General features: G+C 43.7%; 1 long non-coding RNA gene across 2 annotated transcripts in view; it reads left to right on the top strand.

Annotated features, from left to right (window-relative positions):
• The first annotated feature begins 3,237 nt into the window (after nucleotides 1–3,237).
• LOC116073549 overlaps nucleotides 3,238–22,260 on the top strand; it is a 30,028-nt gene continuing 11,005 nt past the window's right edge. Inside the window, exons 1-3 of one of the 2 annotated variants that reach the window (XR_004111867.1) lie at nucleotides 3,238–3,713; nucleotides 9,479–10,097; nucleotides 10,413–10,459. This is a non-coding gene — a long non-coding RNA (uncharacterized LOC116073549). Of the gene's footprint in view, nucleotides 3,714–9,478; nucleotides 10,098–10,412; nucleotides 10,460–22,260 lie in introns of those variants that run through there. The other variant, XR_004111866.1, reaches the window with a different exon arrangement.

Below are 22,260 nucleotides of genomic sequence, written 5' to 3'. Positions count from 1 at the left end.
AACTATTAAACAGATATAAACACTCATTTATAGCAGCCAATGACCTGGGTTGTTAATCTAGACTCCATTGACATGCCCCTCCCCTAATGGTTGACTCTATGAAATTTCAGGATTCATATAGAATCTGTTGTGTGCAAAATAGGATCCATAATCGCTGAGACGATTCATACTAAAAATGTGGTAAGAAACAGGGGATGCCGAGTTTCCTCCAGATATGTTGGTTGGTTAGATAAAGGCTATGAGAGACAGGGTAGATGCATGGGTAATGCTTGAAATTACTACATGAGCCATTGGGGGAATGCTCTGCCATGTAGTTAGGGCAGGGGTGGTGGTAGCTTGGTGGTGAAGTGGCAGAAGACCTGAAGGAGAGAAGAGTCAGAAGGCATATGCTAAGTAAGCTTGAGATGTCTACCAGGCATAGAGTTCAGGAGGAGCTGGTGAATGAATTAGAGCAAGGAGAGAAGTAGGCTGGGAATGTAAAATTGGGAAACTGATGTGTGTTTTGATACTTAAAGCCAGCAGCTGACCAGCATGGTATCCTCCCATGCAGAGTTGACCATGGTAAGAAGGAAGCAGTGATCAGTTAAGCAAAGTTTAATCCTAGGAACTGTATCATTTCCATGTTCTGGCTTAGTGTTTTGTTGGCTAAACTGAACTGGAATGTGGAAACAATGCCTTATTAGTCCTAGAATTTCTAGGATGCATCATTGTGGATACAATGAGTGATATTCACTCTTATAAATGAAAAGGAAGGAAGGAGGGAGGGAAGGAGAGAGAGAGAGAGAGAGAGAGAGAGAGAGAGAGAGAGAGAGAGAGAGAGAGAGAGAGAGAGAGAGAGACTCAAGGGCTGAGCAGGAGAGTTAAATAACCCCAAACCTGAGGAGATGTCTGTGGCTGAGATCAGTACTGTCTCTAGGAACCTTTAGGTGAAGGGTAGGAGAGGGTGTGGCATCGTATGTGCCCACAGGACAGGGAGCAGGATAGCTGCACTGCTGTGTCAAAGATCTGGAGTCCTTGGTAGGACACACACCCAACAATGACATCTGTGTACAAGGGCACTTGGCTAGGGAACAACTGCACTTCCACCTTCACCATCTGCTCAATGAATTCCCAGCCCACTGGCTACAGTGTTGCTTACCTCTTAATTACCGGCCTTGGCTCCCACCTGGCTCCAGAGAGCAGCTCTGCTTCCCTTCTGCATTTTAAACAGTGACCTCCCAAAGCCTGTGTCTCTCCGCTGAGTTTGCCTTTGGTCAACGGGAGCCAGCCCTTTCCCCCTTGGATATCCTGACCTTGCCCATTTAGTGCTTCTGAGCAGCCTGACATCCTGGTGGCCTTGGCAGCTCTGAGCTGATTCTGCTACTCAGAGGCAATGCCCCACAGGGCAAATTGGCATTTAGAGCCCCTGACAGTAGCTGGCACAGGGAAAACCAATTAAGAGGGCAGTTGAGAGGTGCCTGGACCTATGGCACAGGCACCATTGGTAGACTGTCCAAGTGGCAGTGATGGTAATTATCTGAATCTCTCATGCTCTGTTAAAGTCTCTGACATCTTGGGAGAGAACCCAATTTGGGTTTACCTTACTCCAGATGAGGTATGCGTTTGTACCATCCTTCTTCTGTAAATATTTAGCCATTTTTTCCTCAGTTTTTGAGGATAGGGTCCTGGAGCAGGGCATTCTAGCTTAGAGCATATTTACATCACAGCTTTCACACACATGGCTTCCTTTCTAGCTCTCTTTGGCTCCTTCTTAAACCCCAGTTCATAGAAAACATTCCCAAGCTCGGCCTCACCCTTCTGCACTGAGTTGCTTTTACTCTGTGGGTGTGTTAATCTTTCGCTCTCTGTCAGCTTCCCTACTCATGACAGGGATAGAGCGCAATGCCTACATATCTGAGAATCCTTTCCTCCCTAGCAGTTAAGACAACATAGCTTAGGTGCTTGTGAAAGCCCCAAAGGCAGACTTGCATAAGCATTCTAGGGACCCAGCTTTTATTAAGAGAGTAGAAGGACAATGTTTGTGAATTGTGTTTCAAAGTGTTTTCCCCCCATTGGATCCTAATTTGTGTTTGCCACAACACACCAAGAGGGAAGAAAGGAGAGAAACAGCTCCCCATCTCTTTGCAGATGGCAAACCAGACAGAAGGGTCTATGGCAAACCAGACAGAAGGGCCTATGGCAAACCAGATAGAAGGGTCTATGGCAAACCAGGCAGAAGGATCTATGGCAAACCAGGCAGAAGGGTCTATGGCAAACCAGGCAGAAGGGTCTATGGCAAACCAGGCAGAAGGGTCTATGGCAAACCAGGTAGAAGGGTCTAGTTCCTCACTGGGAAGGTCTGGACTTGAATTTTAAGGTGTTAAGGTTCTGACTATCGAAAGAGTTTCTCTGAGGGTAGAAGGCATGCATAGCATGCATCACCTGGTTCATCCATCTGGGATGAAGAAAGCAGAAAACTGCTCCAAGAACAGGCCTTCAGCTCCATCACTACCCATTGATTGTTGGGATCTTTAGAGTCAGCAGGGGAGGGGAACATTAAAACTCAAGTTTAGAAATATGTTCACTATATGTTCTTCTCTATAAGAGAAGTATTACTGCACAACAAAAGCTCTGATACAAAACTGAATTAATGGAACACTGCTGGAAATATTTAAAAAAAATAAAACAACAACAACAACAACAAAACCAGTTCCATCTTTTCAGTCCTCTATCGTAAACAAGAACCTAAGGAGTGTGAGTTGGGATAGCCACTGCAGCTTCAGGGGAATCCATTATTAGAGGAGATTCTTGCTTGGCCCTAGATGATGTAGAAGGGAGTAAACTGTTGAACCAAAGATGATTCTTCATTAACCAACAGGTCTGACTAAATCCATGGTGAGGGCTGCAGGAGATAGTTCCAGGAACAACTGAGAAAGTCCATAAAGGGCTTGCACTATAGTTAAATAGTCAAAAGCAAATGCTTGGAATTAGATTGGGTGACATACATAATTATACACATTAATATAAAGAGTCAGTTATTCCAAGGCAGAGGTGGTGGGTCGATTTATGGGTCTTACTGCCTAGCAAGCCTAGCCTATTTGTCTATTTGAGGCCAGTGAGAGACTCTGATTTTCTTTAAGTGTGCATCTCTTGAGGAATAATACCAGAAGATTTGTATGTCACCTATTCAGGATTTGAATATTGGGTACTTCCTGTGCTCTACTTTGTTTTGTTTTGTTTTTTGTTTGTTTTCTTTTATTGTAAAGTTGGCCATTACATCAGTATAAACAAGATTATACTAAAGCAACAACTCTACATTTAAAGCATTAGTACAACAAAATGCCTATTTCTTGCTCAACTAACACATGTAGCAAGGGTTGTTGGGACTTCTCTATTCCATATGTCACTTGGAACTCTTACTAAGGAAGGCTTGCATGTCATCTTAGATCTGAACTTTCCAGTGTGAGTTCCATGGTTGCCAAGGACGAGAAGAGAAGGCCGGATGAAGAGCACTGTCTCTCAGCTGTCGCCACTGTTCACAGTCCATCCATTTCAGCTAGTCATGTGACTCCAGGGCCGTGCAGCGGAAGTTGGATAATATAGGACACTAAAGGCTTCTATGATACAGGGACAGATGTGGCCGCTATCTCCATCTCTTTTCAAAACTTCAACGCAAAACACAGGGCTCTAGGAGTCATCAGGAAGATGGAGACCAAATACTGAGCAGGGGCTGGGTAAGTTAGCAGGGCTGAGTCTGGGAAAGAGTTTTGTAGACCATGCTGTTTCAGTGAAGGCAGGAGGATTGGTAGGCAGGCTTTGATAGGCTCTTGAACAACAGCATGTTGGTGGAGCGGTATCAACAAAACAGTGGGAAGTTTGCTTGAGGTACAGAGCACATGATTAAAAGACAGAAAATGAAACGAAACAGAAAAACAACCATCCTAGTTTGTGATGTCTGAAGGAGGAGCATGCACATACCAGGCCCAGGTACCCTTCATGTGTACTAGCCCATAGTCTTTTGTCCAAACCTTTTCTAAGATAAGTTTAGTAACCCAAAGCCATGATAAGGTGTGAGAGAATTAGTGTTTTCTCCAGTGGGTGCATTAAACACTCATTGGAAAAACGAGGTGAGGGCAGACACCAGAAGACCAGAAGACCGTGTGCTCTGAAGGCAGAAGATGAGGTGGAAGGTTTCAGGACAGCCATAGCTGGTCCTGGGCCAAGGGTGAACTCTGGGAGAGTGAAGCAAAGGAGTGAGAACTCAGTTCTCTATGCAGCAGAAGCAGAGGCTATGGACCATTAAGTAATCAAGTGTGTTCCAGGCAGGGCTAAGCCAAGTGAGAACTTGACTTGGAAGCAGATAGCTGTGTCTGAGAGGCATAGATTTCAGAGAGAGGGTTAGGTGGGGCCCTGCGATATGGCTAAGGTTTCCAAATCAGCCATCAGCCAGTTTTATTTAGCAAAGACAACTGAGGAATGTTTTGAGCAATGACTCTTTGTCCTTCCTTGTCCCCAGCCTGAGTCTAGTCCTGTGCCTAACACACCTGACCTTTCAAAGCCTGAGGACATTTTCAAAGCAAACCCCACAGACTCCTTGGCTTTCTTTCAAAAGCTCTCTTTTTCCCTGTGAGTGATGAAATAATTGAAGTCGAGATGTTGTTTCTCTCTCTTTTCCTCTCTTTTCTTTTTTACAAGAGCCATTACAAAGGTGTGAAATATTAGACACTTATGCATCTGTGAATAAGATTGTAGGCTAAAATGTGTGAGTTCCCATCTTAGCTAATGAACCAGAATGTGGTTTTAATTTTTGAACAGCAAAAATGTTCTGCCCCCCCCTTTTTTTGGTCATCCTGCAGAAGACTTCATATTTTAATAATTCAGTGGAGCCTAATTACTTTAATTAATCACCTTTTTTGAGAGATGTCAGTGGGCTTCATTATATTCTTGTTGCTGTAGGTACTGTAGGGAATTTTAAGAATACACACACACACACACACACACACACACACACACACACACAAACTCTTCCTTGGTCACTCACAGATACTGTTGGTCTTGTTCATCCCCCCTGTTTCTTTTGTCACATTTTTTGCCCTATGTCTGGTTAACAGAACCATCTCTGGTCATTCCATGCCTTAAAAATTGCTGTCTATAGGGAGAAAAGTAAAATGCTATTTAGAGCCAGTCAATATTTTTGCATCTTTCAGAGTCATGATGGATATACTGGGACTGACAATAGCTTTTATTGTACAATCAGTATAATTTGCTTCCCTTACAACAAAGCATAATTAGCTTGTAGCTCATGCAGTGACAATGAAAATGTGTTCATTTCTGAAGACTGTTGGTGAAGGCTCCCTTCCTCAGTTGAAAGCAGTGTCCCTGTTTGGTCCTGACCCAGGCTCCCTGAGCATCACTAGGCAGATCTTTTAATCTGTGTGGGATTCTGTAAGGTTTCTTGCATGAAGGAAGGACAATGCTTTTATACAGTGTTAATAACACACACATTGGATGTGTGTACTGGATGTTGGAGCTGGCTTGGAATGAACCTGTGTGGCTTAACTGCTTGTTCAAATGGCTTCATGGCTCTTCTCTTTACTGACTGATTCTTTAGAGACTGCCTCACATTGTTCAGTCTGACCTCGAACTTGCTGGGTAGCTGAGGATGGCTTTGAACTTCTGAATCTTCCGCTTCCACCTCCTCATTGCTAGACTTCCAGGCTTGTGCACTACACCCAGTTTGTGAGGTGTTTGAGATGGAACCCAGGCTTCACCCCTGCTTGGCAAACACTCTACCAAGCTACACCCTTCTCTTCATGTTTTAAACCACTAAAGAGAGTTCAGGTCTTAGGATTGTCAGCCATTTTCTCCATTAAGATAAAATAATAGCCAATTCATCTAGAAACATAGAGGGACACCATGCTGCCTTCCTTCTTTTGAGGATCCCTTTCCTCTTCTTGGCTGCTTGCATGGCTTTGAACTGCCCAGGGCAGACTGTAGCATCTTCTCTGGGCACACTACCCTGGCCCTGGTCCTGGGGGCTCTGCTCAGTTAGGACGAGAGTGCTAACTCTGCCAGGCAGTTGGGTTTTACAAGAACTAAGAACAATGGTAGTGTGCAGCCTGCCCTAGCGCTGCAATGTATTAGATTCCTGGAGACTGCAGGGAGACTTCCATTTGAGACTCAGGCTGCATACTTTTATTTTGAAATGCCGACTGTCTGAAATCAGATTTATTCAGCTCTGACTTTGGCTTTGAACTGAGGCTCACATGGTACCTGTCACCTGAAGGGTGCAATTAGGGTCCGCACATGGAGCTGTGTTTTCTGTCAATGCTGTGGGGTGGACGTGAACAGAGCCTCGGCTTTGTTTGGCTGACAGAAAAAAGAAGGCCTGTTTAGAAATCTTTCTTGTCTCACCTCTTCCTGTTTTCTACTAGTGCCCCACCCTCTATCCTCCGAAATCTGCAGCAACTTTGGAGGACCCTGTAACTGACAAAGAGGAAAAAAGAAATCAATAATCAGATCAATTCCTGCTATGGATTCAGAAAGACTTGTGGTCAAAAACAGTCCTGGTCCTTTTGAGTCCCCTAAAATTTTTGTATTGCATCCAGAGATGGTAATTGATTGAAACTGCCTGTGGTTTTAGGAAGTGCTCCGGTTACAAGGAAAAATCCTTTTATGTTGCTGGATGTCAGCCACAAAATCTCTGAAGTCTGGAATCTGGCAGAGGTTGAGCCTCCTCCAGGGTGTAAATAAACCAGCCTGGTCTATAACCCAATAGAAGTCAATTTATTGTGTGTGTTTCAAATCACTCAGCTCAAAGTCCTGCCCAGTTATTAAAGAAAAAGGTGTGGGATCCAGCTGCAGCTCAGACAATAGGTGATGGCAAACAGCAAACAGCAGTGTTTGTTAGGCCCTGTAGACCTCAGGTAGGAGAAGACAGGGCCTCTGCACGGTAAGTACACCTCTTCCTCCCTAGTTGCAAAGAACTGCTCAAAATCAAGCGACCAGGCATGATTGGCACCCAGAAGCGTTTACTATGCTAACCGGGAGCCTGGGGCTCAAAACGCTTAAGTGGGTGACCATTTTATAACGCTGGTCAGGAAACCCAATGACATTCGGCCACGTGGAAGGCATTGGAATTGAAGGTTTGGCTGAATCAGATCTTGTTACCCACTGAGATGCCCATGGCAATGTGTGATGGGAGCCTGTTCCAATGCCTTGGGCAGGGAACACGTTGAGTTCCAGTTCACACAGAGAGCCGGTTCACTTACACGGTAGAAGGTTATTTGGGGTTCATTTAGTACCCGTCAAGACTAGAGGAAGAATCCCAGTGCCTGTGGCATCAGCATTCCTGCCTCCAGCTTTAGCATAATTGCAGTCCCTGAAAAGTGTGTGGCAGAGGGTTAAGGGTGTTAAACATAGGAGATCTTGCTTGCATCTTGCTCCAGACTGGCAGTGACAGTGAATTATTAGAGAAACCCAGGGTAGTCTGCACAAAGCTGCTTCTTAAGTGCTTATTTTTCAACCCTGGTCCATCAGGTACCACTGCCCATCCACACCCTAAGTACTCTAAAGACCCCACCACAACTTCACAATATTCCACTTCATTTTAACATAGCAAAGCACTAATAGTCTGGCTGGAGGTCTCTCTGTGTTTCTGTGTCTCTGTCTCTGTCTCTCTGTCTCTCTCTGTCTCTCTGTCTCTGTCTCTCTCTGTCTCTCTCTGTCTGTCTCTGTCTCTCTCTCTCTCTCTCTCTCTCTCTCTCTCTCTCTCTCTCTCTCTCTCTCTCTCTCTCTCTCTCTCTCTCGGGTTTTTTTTCTTTTTTCTTTTCCTGGTGGCCTCCCTCCCAACTCCATCCCCTTTCATCTCATTGGCTCCTGCCAAGTACTGGGGAGCCAATGAGATTCCTCTTCTTCATTCATGTCCTAGCAACAAGCCCAGTTCCAATCTTTCTCTGCCAAACTAACACCTGAAAAATTACATCATGAATAATGGCAAAAAGCAGCAAGGGCCAGAGAAGGGCTTTTTATTTTCCTTCAACTGTCTGCTGCAGAGTTCATTTAAGGTGTTTTCGTCTAGATTCTTAAAGCAACAATGCCCTAGGTATTGCTGATCTTTTTCAGCACACCAGTTAAATATATATATATATATATATATATATATATATATATATGTATATGTGTGTGTTTGATATGTGTGTACACACACACATATATACATATATGTATATATATATGTATATATATATATATTTATATCACACACAGTCACTGAATGCAGCCACAGCTTTTGAAGCTAAATAAAAAGAAAATGGGGTTCGCTGCATAGCCCTCCACAATCCCCCTCCCAAGTCTGCCTTTAGAGGAGCGAAGAGGAAATAGACTACTCTCCTATATTCTTAAGGAAAACACGAAATTGCCCCAAGCCTCACAAGGCGGCACACCTACTCTTTAACACAAAAAACATAGCCCCCTTACTGGCAGTTCCCCCTGCTCTAGTTAAATATCCCCAAGGCCCCGTTCACTACTCTTTTGAGATAAAGAACCCATTCTTTATGGGGATCATAGAGCCAGGGAATGAGGTACCTGGAGTGTCTCCCCCGGAAGTGTATGGGTACAAGTACACAGAGTTGGGGTGTTTTAGAACGTTTAGGTTCGTGCACTTTTAGGTTCATGCTCGTAGGGGCAGCGAATGCAAACTCGTAGCTGGGGAACTACAGAGACAATGACATCCAGATGACCTAGGCGGGGGGTGGGGTTGGGGAGAGGAAACTGAGAAAACGAGGTGAGCTGATGTGGCGTGGGCTTGCAGGGGGGTGATGGGGGGTGGGGATGGAGGCCCTGGAGGGGGTCGGGGTTGTGAATGGAAACGTCCACCCTTCTAGGCATTTTTCAAGCCCCAGACACTGCTTCCGGCTTCCCCCACCCCACCCAGTCTAGAGCAGACGCGCGCGAGGAGACTCAGACACAAAGGACCGCAGCCCTGCGCAGGAATCGAGGGGGAGGGGAGGGACACCTGGCCGCGTGCACGTGCAGGGGCACAGCCAGCGAAGACCTAGTGCTCAGTATCTAGCTCTCTCCTGCAGGCTGGTGGATCTATGCATGGCAGGATCCCGGGCGTCGGCTACAGGGGGTGCTTGGCTGAAGGAGCAGAAAATAGGTCCACTGGGTGCCTGGCTTCCACATAGTGTTTGCTGATCTCCTCAGCCATAGCGTTGGCAGCCGCTGGTGCCTCTAGTCTGCCTGGGTGTTTGTGAAAACGAGTAACTGCATAAATCCTGCATAGGAACGAGAACCATGCCAGCGAAGGGACTAGGTGGAGGAGGGAAGAAGGTGTGTGGGAGCCTGCTCTTGGGAAGGAGGTAGAGTCCTTAATCACCCCCAATACAGGTTACAGTGATGTTCTTGCTCAACTGTTGCCATGGTGGATGTAGGAGGAATAAGAGTGACCTGAGGGGCTCTAGGCAATCCGTGTCTTTTTTTTTTCTCTACCTACCAGAGTCTCAGCTTGCTTTCCTGTGATCCAAGAAAGAGACCCAGACTTGAAAGCATCCCATCCCACCATGCCGAGAATTTGGATGATGCATTGATGTTCCGGAGAAACAGGTGGTCGTTTAGCTCAGTGAAAAAAAAAGTCACCAGGGGAAGAAGCACCCCAGAGGGGTTCTGTTCTTGTGTTGCATCTACCTCGGGCAGGGAGGTCTAAAGCAGTGGGATCCTGTCTCCTACCCAATGTCACTGTTAGTGACAGAGGGAGGTGGTGCCGGTATGCAGGGTATAGCTTCTACAGAACTCAGTCATGCCAGTGCCAGCACGGCACCCTCCTTGATGCAAGGCAGGAATCCTGGGTTAGGGTTAGTATTCCCACCTCTTTTCTCCTCCAAGGCTAATGTCCCTTCCGGGCCTCTGTAGTATAACTTGTTTCTGGAGTTTTTTCCTCCTCTGCCTAGATCCTCGTCCCTTTGTTGTTCTGAGCCGGGGCCATGGCTCAGCGGGTGTGTGTCTAACCTCAGTGCTTCCACTGCAAGATGAGGAGTAGAGAGAGAATTCCCGGGGAAGCTCATGAGCCAGCTAGCCCTGTCACAGAGCAACGAGCAAATGACCGTGTCCCAAACAAGGTAGAAGGCAAAAACCAATACAAGGTTGTCCTCTAACTCCACATATGTGCCTGTACTCTAACATATGAACACATATACCATATTGACACTATGTACACATTACACACACACACACATACACACACACAGACAGAGATAGAGACAGACAGAGAGAGACAGACAGAGTCAGAGAGACAGAGAGAAGCAGAATCATACAGAAACAGAGAGACAGAGACAGAAATTGAGATTTTTTTTTAAAAAGTTGGTTTACCCCTGGACTCTGTTCTGATCCCTGTTTCCTCCTCTTGTTTCTTTTGCCTTCTTATCCCCTCTAAGGTTTTGATGACTCCCCTCTATCTGATGGCCATTGTCTACAGCCCCCAGTAAGTTGGATTCAATAGATCCCTCATCTTCTCCATTCTTATGTCTAACTTTTTTTGCCTGTATTACTATCCTTTGAATGAAGAATGCTTTTCTCAGAAGAGTTGTCCAGGCCAGAAGTTTGACTGCCATTTTGGACACATGGTGGATGCTCTATCCTTCACCCCCAAATCATCCATGCAGAACCTTGGCTGTTGCCACTTATGTTTCAGACGGTCTGGTCCCTCTCTCCCCTCCCTACTGGCAGCAGCTGAGGACAAGATGCCAGTTTGCTCAAACAGCCTGTGATCAGTACATGCAGCTCCTGCTTAAGCCCCCTTGGTGGCCTGGACCTGGCTTCCTGCCTTTCATACTTTGTCTGAATTCATTTTTCTTAGGGCTTCAATATACTAAATTTCCTTCATTTCCTTGAAAAATGCTTCCCTCTTCTACAGTGGTTTTGTAATGCATTACACACCCCTCCGCTGGGTACATCCATCCCAAAGTTCCCTCCTTTCTCATTTGGACTCAGCCAGGCTCACTTTCAGAAGATCTCAGGGCTGCTCAGATCCTTTCCCTGTAAGAGTGCAGACTGTACTGCTCAATAACAAACACCTTCTCCCTGCACTATACTGCCATAAGAACGAGACTCAGAGCTTCCTTTGTCATGGTCACAAATTCCTAGAGCATGGTAGATGCTAAAACATTGTCAGAATAAGAATGTCTTCCAACCGTGTGCCATCAAATGTTTTGACGATCAAGATTTATTGCTACATAAAAATGTGGAATAAGGCAAAGTCAGTATTTAAGTCCAATTTACACCATCTCCTTTGATTATTTAAGGTCAGTGTTACTGAGCTATGATTTATATATACACGATTCACACTAAATGAACTCACTTATGTCTGGGAGGACCGCTCATTTGGTAAAGCGTTTGCCACAGAAACATGAGCTCCTGAATTTGATTCCTCAAAACTAACAAGGACAAGAGGTGAGGATAGTGGTGCATGTCTGAAATCACAGCTCTTAGGGGCAGTGGGAGTTGGGGTGGGGGTGTGTGGGAGACAGGAGAATCCTGGAGCTTGCTGCTCTTTCAATCTCATTGAATGAGTGAGTTCCAGGATCAGGGAGAGACCTCATCTCAAGAAAATAAGGCAGAAGCTAGATGTGGTAGTACATGCCTCTAATCCCAGCACTCAGAAGGAAGAGGCAGGCAGATCTCTGTTAGTTCAAGGCCAGCCTGCTCTACATAGTGATTTCCAGCCACTGCATCATAGAGAAAGCCTGTCTCAGGGGAGAAAAAAGGCAAAACGCTTGAAGAAAACATGGGAGTTTGATCTGTGACTTCTACGTGTACATAAATACACACACACACACACACTTGCACACACCTGCTCATTTAGATGTATATTTTGATGAACTTTGATAAATGTGTGTACTCTTACAAAGCACCACCAAAATAAAGACATGACCATTCCTGTCACCTGCTGTGCCCCTTTGCAAGCCACCAGTACCCCTTGGTCTGTCCTCTGTCCCTTTATGAGTAGACTCATTACTACAGTGCTGGTTGCTGTAGAATTTCACATAAATGGAATCATGCAGCCAGTACAATTTGTTTGGGGAATATTTCTACTAAGCATAAAGTTTTTGAGATTTACTTGTGATGTAAATATTAAAACTATTCTTTTCATGAGAATCATGAGAAGTGCTCATTTGTGCAGATTGCCCATGGTGTGAAGACATCCACCATAGAGAGACATTTGGTTTACCTCAAGTTTGGGGAGGTTAAGTCAACATTAAACATTTCTATATGAGACTCTGTGTAGAAACACATTTCACTCTGGAGTAAAGATGGAAGTGTGGCATCGCTAGGTCTTTGTGTACATCGGTATGTCCCTAACTTTATTAGAGCCCACGACACATTTTCCTGAAGTCACATTTCATTCTCCTATGGAAGTGAATAAACATTCCTGTGGTTCTGTGTACTTGCCAAGACTCAGCATGTATGTGGTGATGACTCATTGTGTAGTTAACTTTCATTTCCACACTTACTAATGAGGTGATCTTTTCCTGTGCACACTGATCAGACCCCCATTTACCCGGTGTCTGTGTCGGCTGCTGCTTGCTCCTCTTCCTGTTTCTCTTCCTCTTCCTCTTCCTCCTTCCCCATATTCTCCTCCAATGCCAAGATGTAAAAGCTTTACACTTTGGCTACAAATTTCAGTAAAATGACACTTTGCCCTCCTCTGTCCTGATTTATAGCTTTCTTTCTTTCTTTTTTTTTATTTTCTTAACGGTATCTTTCAAGGAACAGAACAGATGATTTTAATTTGTATGGAATTTTTATCATTTGGATATGTTTTCTTCTTCCATTTCCTTCCAGGGGTTTTATAGCTATAAACTTTGGGTTGAAAATAATGACCCACCTTGAGTTGCTGTCTACGTACACTGTGGAGTGAAAGTGGAGATTTATAGTTCTCTCTTCTAGGGACCAGTGGGTTTTTTTCTCTTTTTTTCTTTCTCTTTTTTTCTTTTGCATCATTGTTTAAAATTATTTTTCCCCACTTATATCCTCGGCAGTTCAACTGTTTGTTAACTTTCTAGAATGCTGAAAACTCAACTGACCACATGTGGATGAATCCCAACACTACCCGCACTCCTGGTCTGGATCACTGCGTGCCAACACAACAACCTGATGTTTAGTAAGCTTTCTAGTGATCATAAGATCAGACAGCATAGTCCTCTAACTTCTTCTTTATCCAGAATGATGTAACTACATAGCCAATCCTTTGTATTTCAATGTAAATAGTTAAATTTGATGCTCAAGGGTCTGGAGAGATGGTTCTGCATTTAACATCACTTGCTGTTTTTCTCAGAGAACTCAGGTTTGGTTCCCAATGCCCACATCAGGATGCTAACAGCCTTCTGTAATTCCAGTTCCAGGTGATCTGACACCTTCTTCTGGCCTCTTCGTATACCATGCAAGCACCTAGTGCACATACATACATGCTACTACTCACACATAGAATAAAAATAGGAAATTAATTGCTTTATCAAACTCATCAATAATTAATATTTTCAATTAAATTATATTGATAGTAGAGATTAGTTTGAGAGAGACTTATATTAGCATTCCAGTTTCTAATCCATGAGCAAGGCACATGCTGGTAATTGAGCTTTCTCTAGTTCCTCTCAACAATGCTTTTGCACAGTAGTCGTTACAGTCATATACAGGTCTCACTTCTATCCTAATACTCAATTTCTTGATGATTTAGATGTGATGGTGGTCATGTTGTGTTTAGCATTCTCCCATTTTCATTGGCTCTGCATGTGCACATCAACTTAGCATGTAGTGGTAAGCCAAATTTATTTCTCCTATGTACACTAAGGCAGTCTTCTGTTATTCTCCTGTGTCTTGTGGTTCCTTCACGTGAAAAGTGAAGTGCCAACCGTCCTTTCCATGTTAAACTAATTGTTACATTCTTGCTATAAACTGTGTTTGAGCATGACCTGTTACCTCTTTTATGAACTTAATTTGTTAATATGCATTCAGAACTCTTATATTCATATTTATAAACGGTGTTGATTTGAAGTTTTGCCACTTGGTTTTGCTAGTATAACATTGCTCTCCTAGAAGACAGAGCAGCAAATGCTCAGGTTTCTATGAAACATTATCACGAGAACAGTATTATGTCTTCCTCAAAGTTTTGATAAGACTCAAAATTCCCAGCAATTTCTAAAAGCAGCCCAAAACTTCCACTTTTTTTTTTTTTTTGGTTTTTCAAGACAGGGTTTCTCTGTGTAGCCCTGGCTGTCCTGGAGCTCACTTTGTAGACTAGGCTGACCTTGAACTCAGAAATCCGCCTGCCTCTGCCTCCCAAGTGCTGGGATTAAAGGTGTGCACCACCACTGCCTGGCTAACTTCGACCATTTTTGTATTAGTACTATATGACTGGTCATTTTCAAAATGACAATTTAAGTATAAAATTCAAAGTGTTCATTAACTCTGAAAAACACCAAAGATGCTCCATCCTGCATGGTCAAGTAAGTCATCAAGATTTAATTCTCTGTGTAAAATTTTAAAAAAGCAGCACAATCATTTCATTAATATGCAAATTTGCTTTCATATTTAATAAATAAAATTACATGTATATCAAGGAATTTTTAAAAATAAATGTCTTTATGATTCGTTACCAGCAAATATTTAATCTGCATTTTATAATAGCTATACTATATAATATATATTTGGGGTTCTCTAAGAATTTCTTAGGTGAAAAGGGGTTGCAGGTGGAAAGAGTGTAGGGAGTATTGCTTCGTTCTACCCATCTGGCTGCCTGGACCTGCTCACACTGTGTCTGCTCCAGTGTGTCAGGGTCACAGTGCGTTCTTTGAGCCTCTTCACCATGGGCTTCCAGACAGAACACCCAATCTGATGCAGACTTATGTGCATGTCCTTTCTGTGTCAACACAGCTCAGCTCCGTTTGTTCTGCATTGATGACAATATTTTTGTTTCCTTTCTCTAACTTTTTGACTGTGGTTATTTATTATTAATTATAGGAAGGCGAATCTGCTATCAGGGCCATTGATGTGTTCCATAATAAAATAATGATACACATGCACAAGCAGGTATATAATAAAATATGTAAATATAAAATATTACATATATTATTTGCCAACCTTAACATGCAAAATTCTTACTTTGTCTACATTTTTATAGAGGAACCACCAAGAGTTAAAAAAAATATGTAATAAAAATTGAAGATGTGTGACCTCAATGTATTTTATATGCGACTTTACTACATTCATCTGCCTGTCTAATAATCCCCTTTAAACAAGGAACAAGATTGGTGTCTCTGACTTGGTGATAATGAAGCTCTGCTAGCTAAAGGAATGCTCTATTATCCTTCATGAATCAGCCATTTGGAGGCATTATTCACGATTCTGTCTCTGCAAAGATAATGTTTGCCATTAAGTATTTTTCAAAATTCGATGTTTTTTTTTTTTTTTTTAAAAAACACTATATGAACACAATGGTCTATTTCTGGTATTCTGATACAGTGCTTACTAATGGCATTTACGGACTTACATGTGTAGGTCACATACTAATAATACTGCAGCATGACAATTATTTTTACAGGTCATCTTTCTTGAGCTTTTATGATACTGTGATTTAGGACCCTCTGATATCACAAGGTAGGTGCAGGAAAATAAGAATTATAGATAGAGAATAATGTGTCCAAGAGTCACTTTGATTAGAAATTTCAGTTTGACCATTAGACATTCCCCAGTCTCTTCTTCCTCAGCCACCACAGCTCTTTAAAAATATTCCCAAACACCAGCTGAAGTACGGTAGTAAGAATTTTGGTTTCTTTGGAAAAACACAGAAATATTATGGGAATATGTTTCTGTCTTAACCATAGGTGTGGGATATAGAACTGCTGACTTTGATTTGTCTCGTGCTCCAGGAAGGGTATGATTTTTGCCAGCTGCAGATAGTTTCTGAGAGTGTGTGACATTTGGAATTCTGGGGAGTCTTCAGGGGGTTTATGAATGCTAGAGCTCCAAGAGAGTGGGCTGCTGACAGTTGATCACTGTTGGTTGCTGTTTGTTAAGTAGTCATGCGTGAAAAGAAGAAACAAGAAAAATTAGATATCCTGATGGTAAGATCAAACTTGTTCCAAGGAATTTGATCCCCCTAATCAACAGGAAGTAGTTTAACTATAATGTGGCTCCTCTTCCCCTCTGTCCTCTGTTTCTCTCCTATCTAGTGTTAGGGGGTTGGAAGGGTAGAAAAAGGGGTGGAGAAGGGTAGAAGAAGAAAAAAAAACAGGAAGTAGCCAAAGTCTGGCTACAAAGTACTCAAAGCATGATGGATGTGCTAAATACCATGAGACTGTAGGAACTTGAGAGTGAAACAACAGTCTGTTATTTCATCCACAATGAGGAATGTTTCATAGCAACCTCACATGGATGCTGTAGCCCTAGAAAGGAAGGGCACACATGTTAGACACTTAAGGTCTAGTAATGAAAATGTGCCATGAAGTTCAGTCTTATAGTTGCTGTAGCAATGACCACAGCACCTGTGTGGAGCTACTCAGTGCTTTCCTAGTATAGAACAGAAAGTATTTTAATAAACCACAGAGTATGGCTGTGTCAATGGTCTTAGGGGTCAACTGTTCAGCAAATAATGCATGTAAGAAGCCCATGAGATTAAGAGCTGGACACACACAGGAGCTGAGGATAGAGAAGATTCTAAGGGAAGATAGGTCAGACTACTGTTGGCTGGCAGATAGAAGCAACAGGAGTTCAGCGAGGGCATTCTAGGCAAATAGAACAATGTGTACAAGAACTTAGAGGCATGAAGCAGCTCATATTCTCTTTGATCAGCCATTTGACATGCACATACCATGTATATGGACCATTTGAATATGTTCAAAATCTTGGTTTCTTCTTCCAGTGAGTTTATAGTATAATTCAGCAGAGAAGGCACAATTATGAGATCTAAATGCTAATTTACCTGGTACATTATGTATAAAATGGAGCAATGTCAGGTAGTGTGTATGTCTTGAATCAGACCTGCAGGAAGGCAGAGCAGAGCATGATCCCCTTTGCATGCTATGATTTACAGAGTCCTCAAAGGAAAAGTGGGCTTGGCACATTGGTGTAAGTTGAATCCATGAATTGGGGGGAGATGTTTCAGGGGTGTGAAGAATGGCTATCAATAGAACTAAGTAGGAGACAGACACATTCTTCTTTTTGCAGAGCTGAGTAACTGAACCCAAGGCCTTGAACATTCTTGACCTGTGCTCTGCCATTGAGCTGTATCCCTAAGAGGCATCTCCTAGGCAGGAGAAGAACAGAAGGGATGAAAGGGCAGGCATCAATACTTCATGCTGGACTGTCGATACTGCAACTTTGACCTTTGCATCTGAGTCTACCTAGAAGTTAGTAGGAGAATTTTTTGTTTGCTTGTTTATTTCAAGAAAGAATTTATCTTTATAACCCTGTGTCCTGGAACTTTCTCTGTAGATCAGATTGGCCCCTCACTCAGAGATACACCTGGCTCTGCCTTTTTGGTACTGGGATTTAAGGCACACAAACAACCACTGCTTGACATATTTTGTGGAGGAATTCTTAAAGGATGATGAACAAGGAACTGGTGGGATTAAAGTAACATCCCGGTTTTGTAAACTTGGGTGAGTTATACAGAACCAAACATGTTAAAACAATAGCAACAGCACTTTCCACAACCCTTTAGCACCCACTAAATACAGTCCACAGCATGAGTGCCATGCATAGGCTGAGTGGCACACATAGGGCTTGGTATATAAATAAGACCTGCATGCAGCACCATTCCATGAGCTGGGACCCTAGACTGAACAACAACAAAAAAATCCAGCGGAGTACCAGCATTCATCATTTGCTGCTTCCTGTTGGTGCATGCCACAAGCTCCCGCTGCCATGCCTTCCCCACAATGACCTGCTCTACCCTCAAACTGTGAGCCAAAATAAAATCTCCCTTTCTCAAGCTGCTACATCAAGCATTTTGTCCCCATAAGAAAAGTAGCTTGAGGGACAGGCAGAGCCAGGGAGAGCAGTTTATAAAGCAACTGAGTTAGTTTAGGAGCTCAGACCTGAGAATGTGGGGTTCGTTGAGGGAGAAGACACAGAAAATGAAGGGTGTGTGTGTGGCAGTTCTTACATGCACAGTATGGCAGGTATTAGGACCAAAGATGGCATCGGAGCAGAGTGAACACTGAGCTTGGCTAGAATGGAGGTTTTACCTATAGCAAAGACTAATGTTCACATTCTTGAGTGCACTAGACACTGTTCTATTATAGGTGTGAGGAGGCATTTGCTGGACAGAGCCAGTCTGTGTGTATGGTGCTTATATTCTGGTAGAAGACAGCCTGACACTGTTCACCCTAACCTCACATTATTGATCTACCCTTTGGTTGCAAGTGATAGGCTATTAGGTAGAAAACTGGCTGCTCCCATTTTTACAGGTGGGGAAAGTGAGGCTCAGATAGTAAAGAACAGTGTCCAGTTTTCTGAAAAGAATCAGAGTGGAGCCATGAGAGCAAGGTGGAAGTCAGCTTCTCCAGCTTGGTTCTCATAAGCTATAATGTTAACTCAATGCACTGTGGGAATCTCCCCTTTCATCTTCTGTACTGATGGGAGTTTAGGGCATGATGTGATACCACAAAATGGCTTTGCCTTTGTTTTCTTGATTGTTTAGTTGCCTTCTCTGACTATATCACAATGACTTAGCCTCACAGAGACAGGGGAATTTACAGAAGCACCCAACGACTGTGGTGCCCAGTCATATCCCATTGTTGAAAGGCACCTGACACCTTCACAATCATGGTGGCTCAGGGAGACCATAAATAGCTTTGACAGTTTAAACTTGAGATTTTTAAACTCCTTCTAAAGGCTGTAAAACCAGTCAAAAAATCTAGACCCGTTGACAAACCTCACTGACTGGGGACACAGAGGCCTGGAAGAAGCCTGTTGGTGGTGCTTGGGACCCAGATGCAGATGGAAGCAGGAGAGGTCTAGCTCCCTCAGGTTCCTCAGTCTTTGACTGAGTCTTTCTACCTCCTCCCAGCTGGTGGGTCTTTAGAACTTTGGCAGTTTTGGCAGGAGCCAAGGGAAAAATACACCAGAGGCATTTTGCTGCCCTGTGTGGGAATTCACTGGCTTGCCACTTAGTGAGGTTTAAGAGCCTGTGACCGACACCGACCATGTAGACAGGTCAGGAATAGATCCCAGGGCAGCAGAAAGCATCTTCACCTCTTTTGCAAGCACATGGCGGGCTTATAGAACTGCTGGGGTGAACAGGTCCAGGGATGTTTGAATAAGGCCAGGCATTCTATTTTGACAGTCTGCTTTTCCCCTGTATTTGTTCTTATTTCCAGTTGGTTGTTTTTGACCACCCAGAAGGACCCAGGCTTTCAGTCTACAGAGGGCATGGAGGAGCAGACAACTCTGGCCATGGAGACTGTTTCCTTTCTATTTAGGTCTCCCTGCTACAGCTCCCATTTCCACACAGGATCCCTTTCCTGGTTCCTAGGCTTTTATAGCCTGACTTTCGTTCTGAGCTACGGACCTCTCTCTGGCCTTCGTGTCAGGAATCAAATGTTTGAACTCATTCTATTAGAATTGGCTCCCGAAGAGGAGGCATTCTTGTGACCACTCTTTGATACTCATCTACAGTTACTAGAGAGGAAACAGTAAAGGTAACAGACACCCAGCAAGATCAAGTTGATTGCCTGTAGGGCTTGCTTCCAAGTACTTGCCCCAGAAGGTATGTGACTGTAACCCAGAACTCTGTTGCTGAGGTTTGGGTGCTCCAGAACACCTATACATGGCCTCTTCATGAACCTTCTATTAAGAAAGAAAGGAAGGAAGAAAGGAAGGAAGGAAGGAAGGAAAGAAGGAAGGAGGGAAGGAAGAAGGAAGAGAGAAAGCAAGGAAGAAAGAAAGAAATGGAGAAAGAAATGGAGAAAGAAAGAAAGGGAGAAAGAAAGGGGGAAAGAAAGAAAGAAAGAAAGAAAGAAAGAAAGAAAGAAAGAAAGAGAGAAAGGGGAAGGAAGAAAGAGAAAGAAAGAGAAAGAAAGGAAGAAAGAAGGAAGGAAAGAGAGAGAGGAAGAAAGAAAGAAGGAAAGAAAGAAAGAAAGAAAGGAAGGAAGGAAGAAAGAGAGAAAGAAAGAAAGCCTTCTCCAGAAGCAACTTCCAAACAGCTCAAGTTTCAGGTTTCACTGGGGGCTGGAGTGGGGGGCCTGCTGTCCAGGCTGCAGCCTTAATGAGCCTGGTTTACTAGGACAGCTTCCTGTGGGGCTCACTGTGGTTGGGAATGATAGAATTCTTATTGACAGAGGCTTTCTAAGGCCTTTAGATGTCTGCTCATGCCTTCATCTTGGAGGCGCAGCTTCTCTGTAACCTCTGGCAGCTTTGCTGCTGTTACTGACAGCCAGATGCTGGTTCCTGATCCACTAGGTTCCACTCTGTCGGAACCTCAAGATCTGGCTTCAGGGGTTCAGCGCAAGGGTCTGCATGTGTACCTACTGCACTTCCAGTGAGACACATCTGTAACTATTTTTTTTTCCTGAAGGAAATCTCTCTCTGTGGATGCATGCTACAACCTTAGTAGCCTCTCTTTGTATGCATACGGCTACCCTACACAAACAGTCCCCCACCAGCCTTATAGAACTACTCTTTGAAATAGGGCTAATCCTGGTTCAAATTTCCTCGCTGAGTCAATGTGTGAAGTGTACATCCAGTTTTGTAGAGGGTAAGATAGCATATTTAATTTTTTTTCAATTCGAATGGCTCAATGAAATGATTGTATTTGAATATATTGCAAGCAAAAGACAAGCATGTGAAGTTATAAGAATACCTCTTCTAGCTAGGGAATTGTGCCACCCATGGTGGGCAAGTAATCAAGATAATCTCCCATAAAAATGCCTGAAACCTGGTCCCTCAGCTGATTCAGGATTCTGTCAGTTTGACCGCAGTATCATAAGCCTATTTAGGAACATGTCCTCAAAGGATAAACCTTGCACTTACACACACACACACACACACACACACACACACACACACACACACACACCCCATTCTTCTTAGTTGCCAGGAGGAGACCAACTTTGTCCAATACATATTCCTACCACCATGGTATTCTTCATTGCTTTCACAGGCTCAAAACAATGAAGCAGGCTGACTTAAGTGTCCTGAAACCATGAACCCAAATAAGCATTTCCCCCCTTAAGATGTGTTTCTCTTGAGTGTTTGTCCGAAATATCAAAGACTAACACATCGATAATCTCTGACAATTTATTTTCTCCAAAATGCTGGTCATCAACAGGTTGCTGTGCTGTGTTTTGGACCTCCAAGGATGTGTGCTCTTTATCTCTCCTTGAAGTCCTTAGGTGGAAGGAGATATTTTTGAACTGTGTGGCACTGGCTGCAGGGAACTGTGATATTAGTGGCTGCCATGTAACACCGAGTCCAGGGGCTGACTCAGTGGTTAAAATGCAAGGATCCAAGTTCTTGTCTCCAGAAGCCCACATTTATACCAGGTCAGAGTGGTAGCCCAGCTGTTGTTTCAGCCTCAGAAGAAGAAGCAGGAGATCCCCAAAGCAAGCTGGCTAACAAGAGAGCACTGGTTCTGACTGAGGAACCCCCCTCAATGAGTCATGTAGAACAGCTATAGGGAGTGATTCTCAGTATCAACCTCAGGCCACCACAGGCCACAAGCACACCCATATACATATGTAGGTACACACACACACACACACACACACACACACACACTGGAAACAGAAGAATAAAAAATTTCAGCATGCCCGGAATTATTCTTCACCCTCCATTTAGTGTTTAAAGTGACACGGAGTGTCCTCTGGCTTTTGGGTCCTGGAATAGATGTGAAGAGGTTGAGATACAAAGATGGAACCTGCTAGTTCAAGGGGAAGCTGGAAGTTGCTAGTCACTCACTTCTTTTGTTCTCTCTTGGCTGTTGGAACAGACACTGATGGGTAGTTGCTGGAGTGGACAGCTATGCAAAGTGGCCTGATCAGATTCCCCAGCCTCTAGGTCACTGGGCAGGACGGCGCCTGGCCGGAGCCTCTGTTCCTCTCATCTGACCTTGTGAGGTGTGACAAGTGGATCTGCACTTGTGCCTGCACTGGGAGCCTCTGTTGGGTGTCTGTGAAGTGCTGCACACAGACATCAACCAACTAGACAAACTAGAGGCAGGCGAGCTCATGAACAATGCCCCACTTCCCATAGTTTTTCTTCTCCTTTTTCAGAGACACAGGTGTT

The sequence above is a fragment of the Mastomys coucha genome, unplaced genomic scaffold, assembly GCF_008632895.1.
Source record: "Mastomys coucha isolate ucsf_1 unplaced genomic scaffold, UCSF_Mcou_1 pScaffold23, whole genome shotgun sequence".
Classification (NCBI taxonomy): Eukaryota; Metazoa; Chordata; class Mammalia; order Rodentia; family Muridae; genus Mastomys; species Mastomys coucha.
The sequence above is the reverse complement of the archived record's forward strand: the minus strand, read 5'-3'. Positions and strand labels throughout refer to the sequence as shown.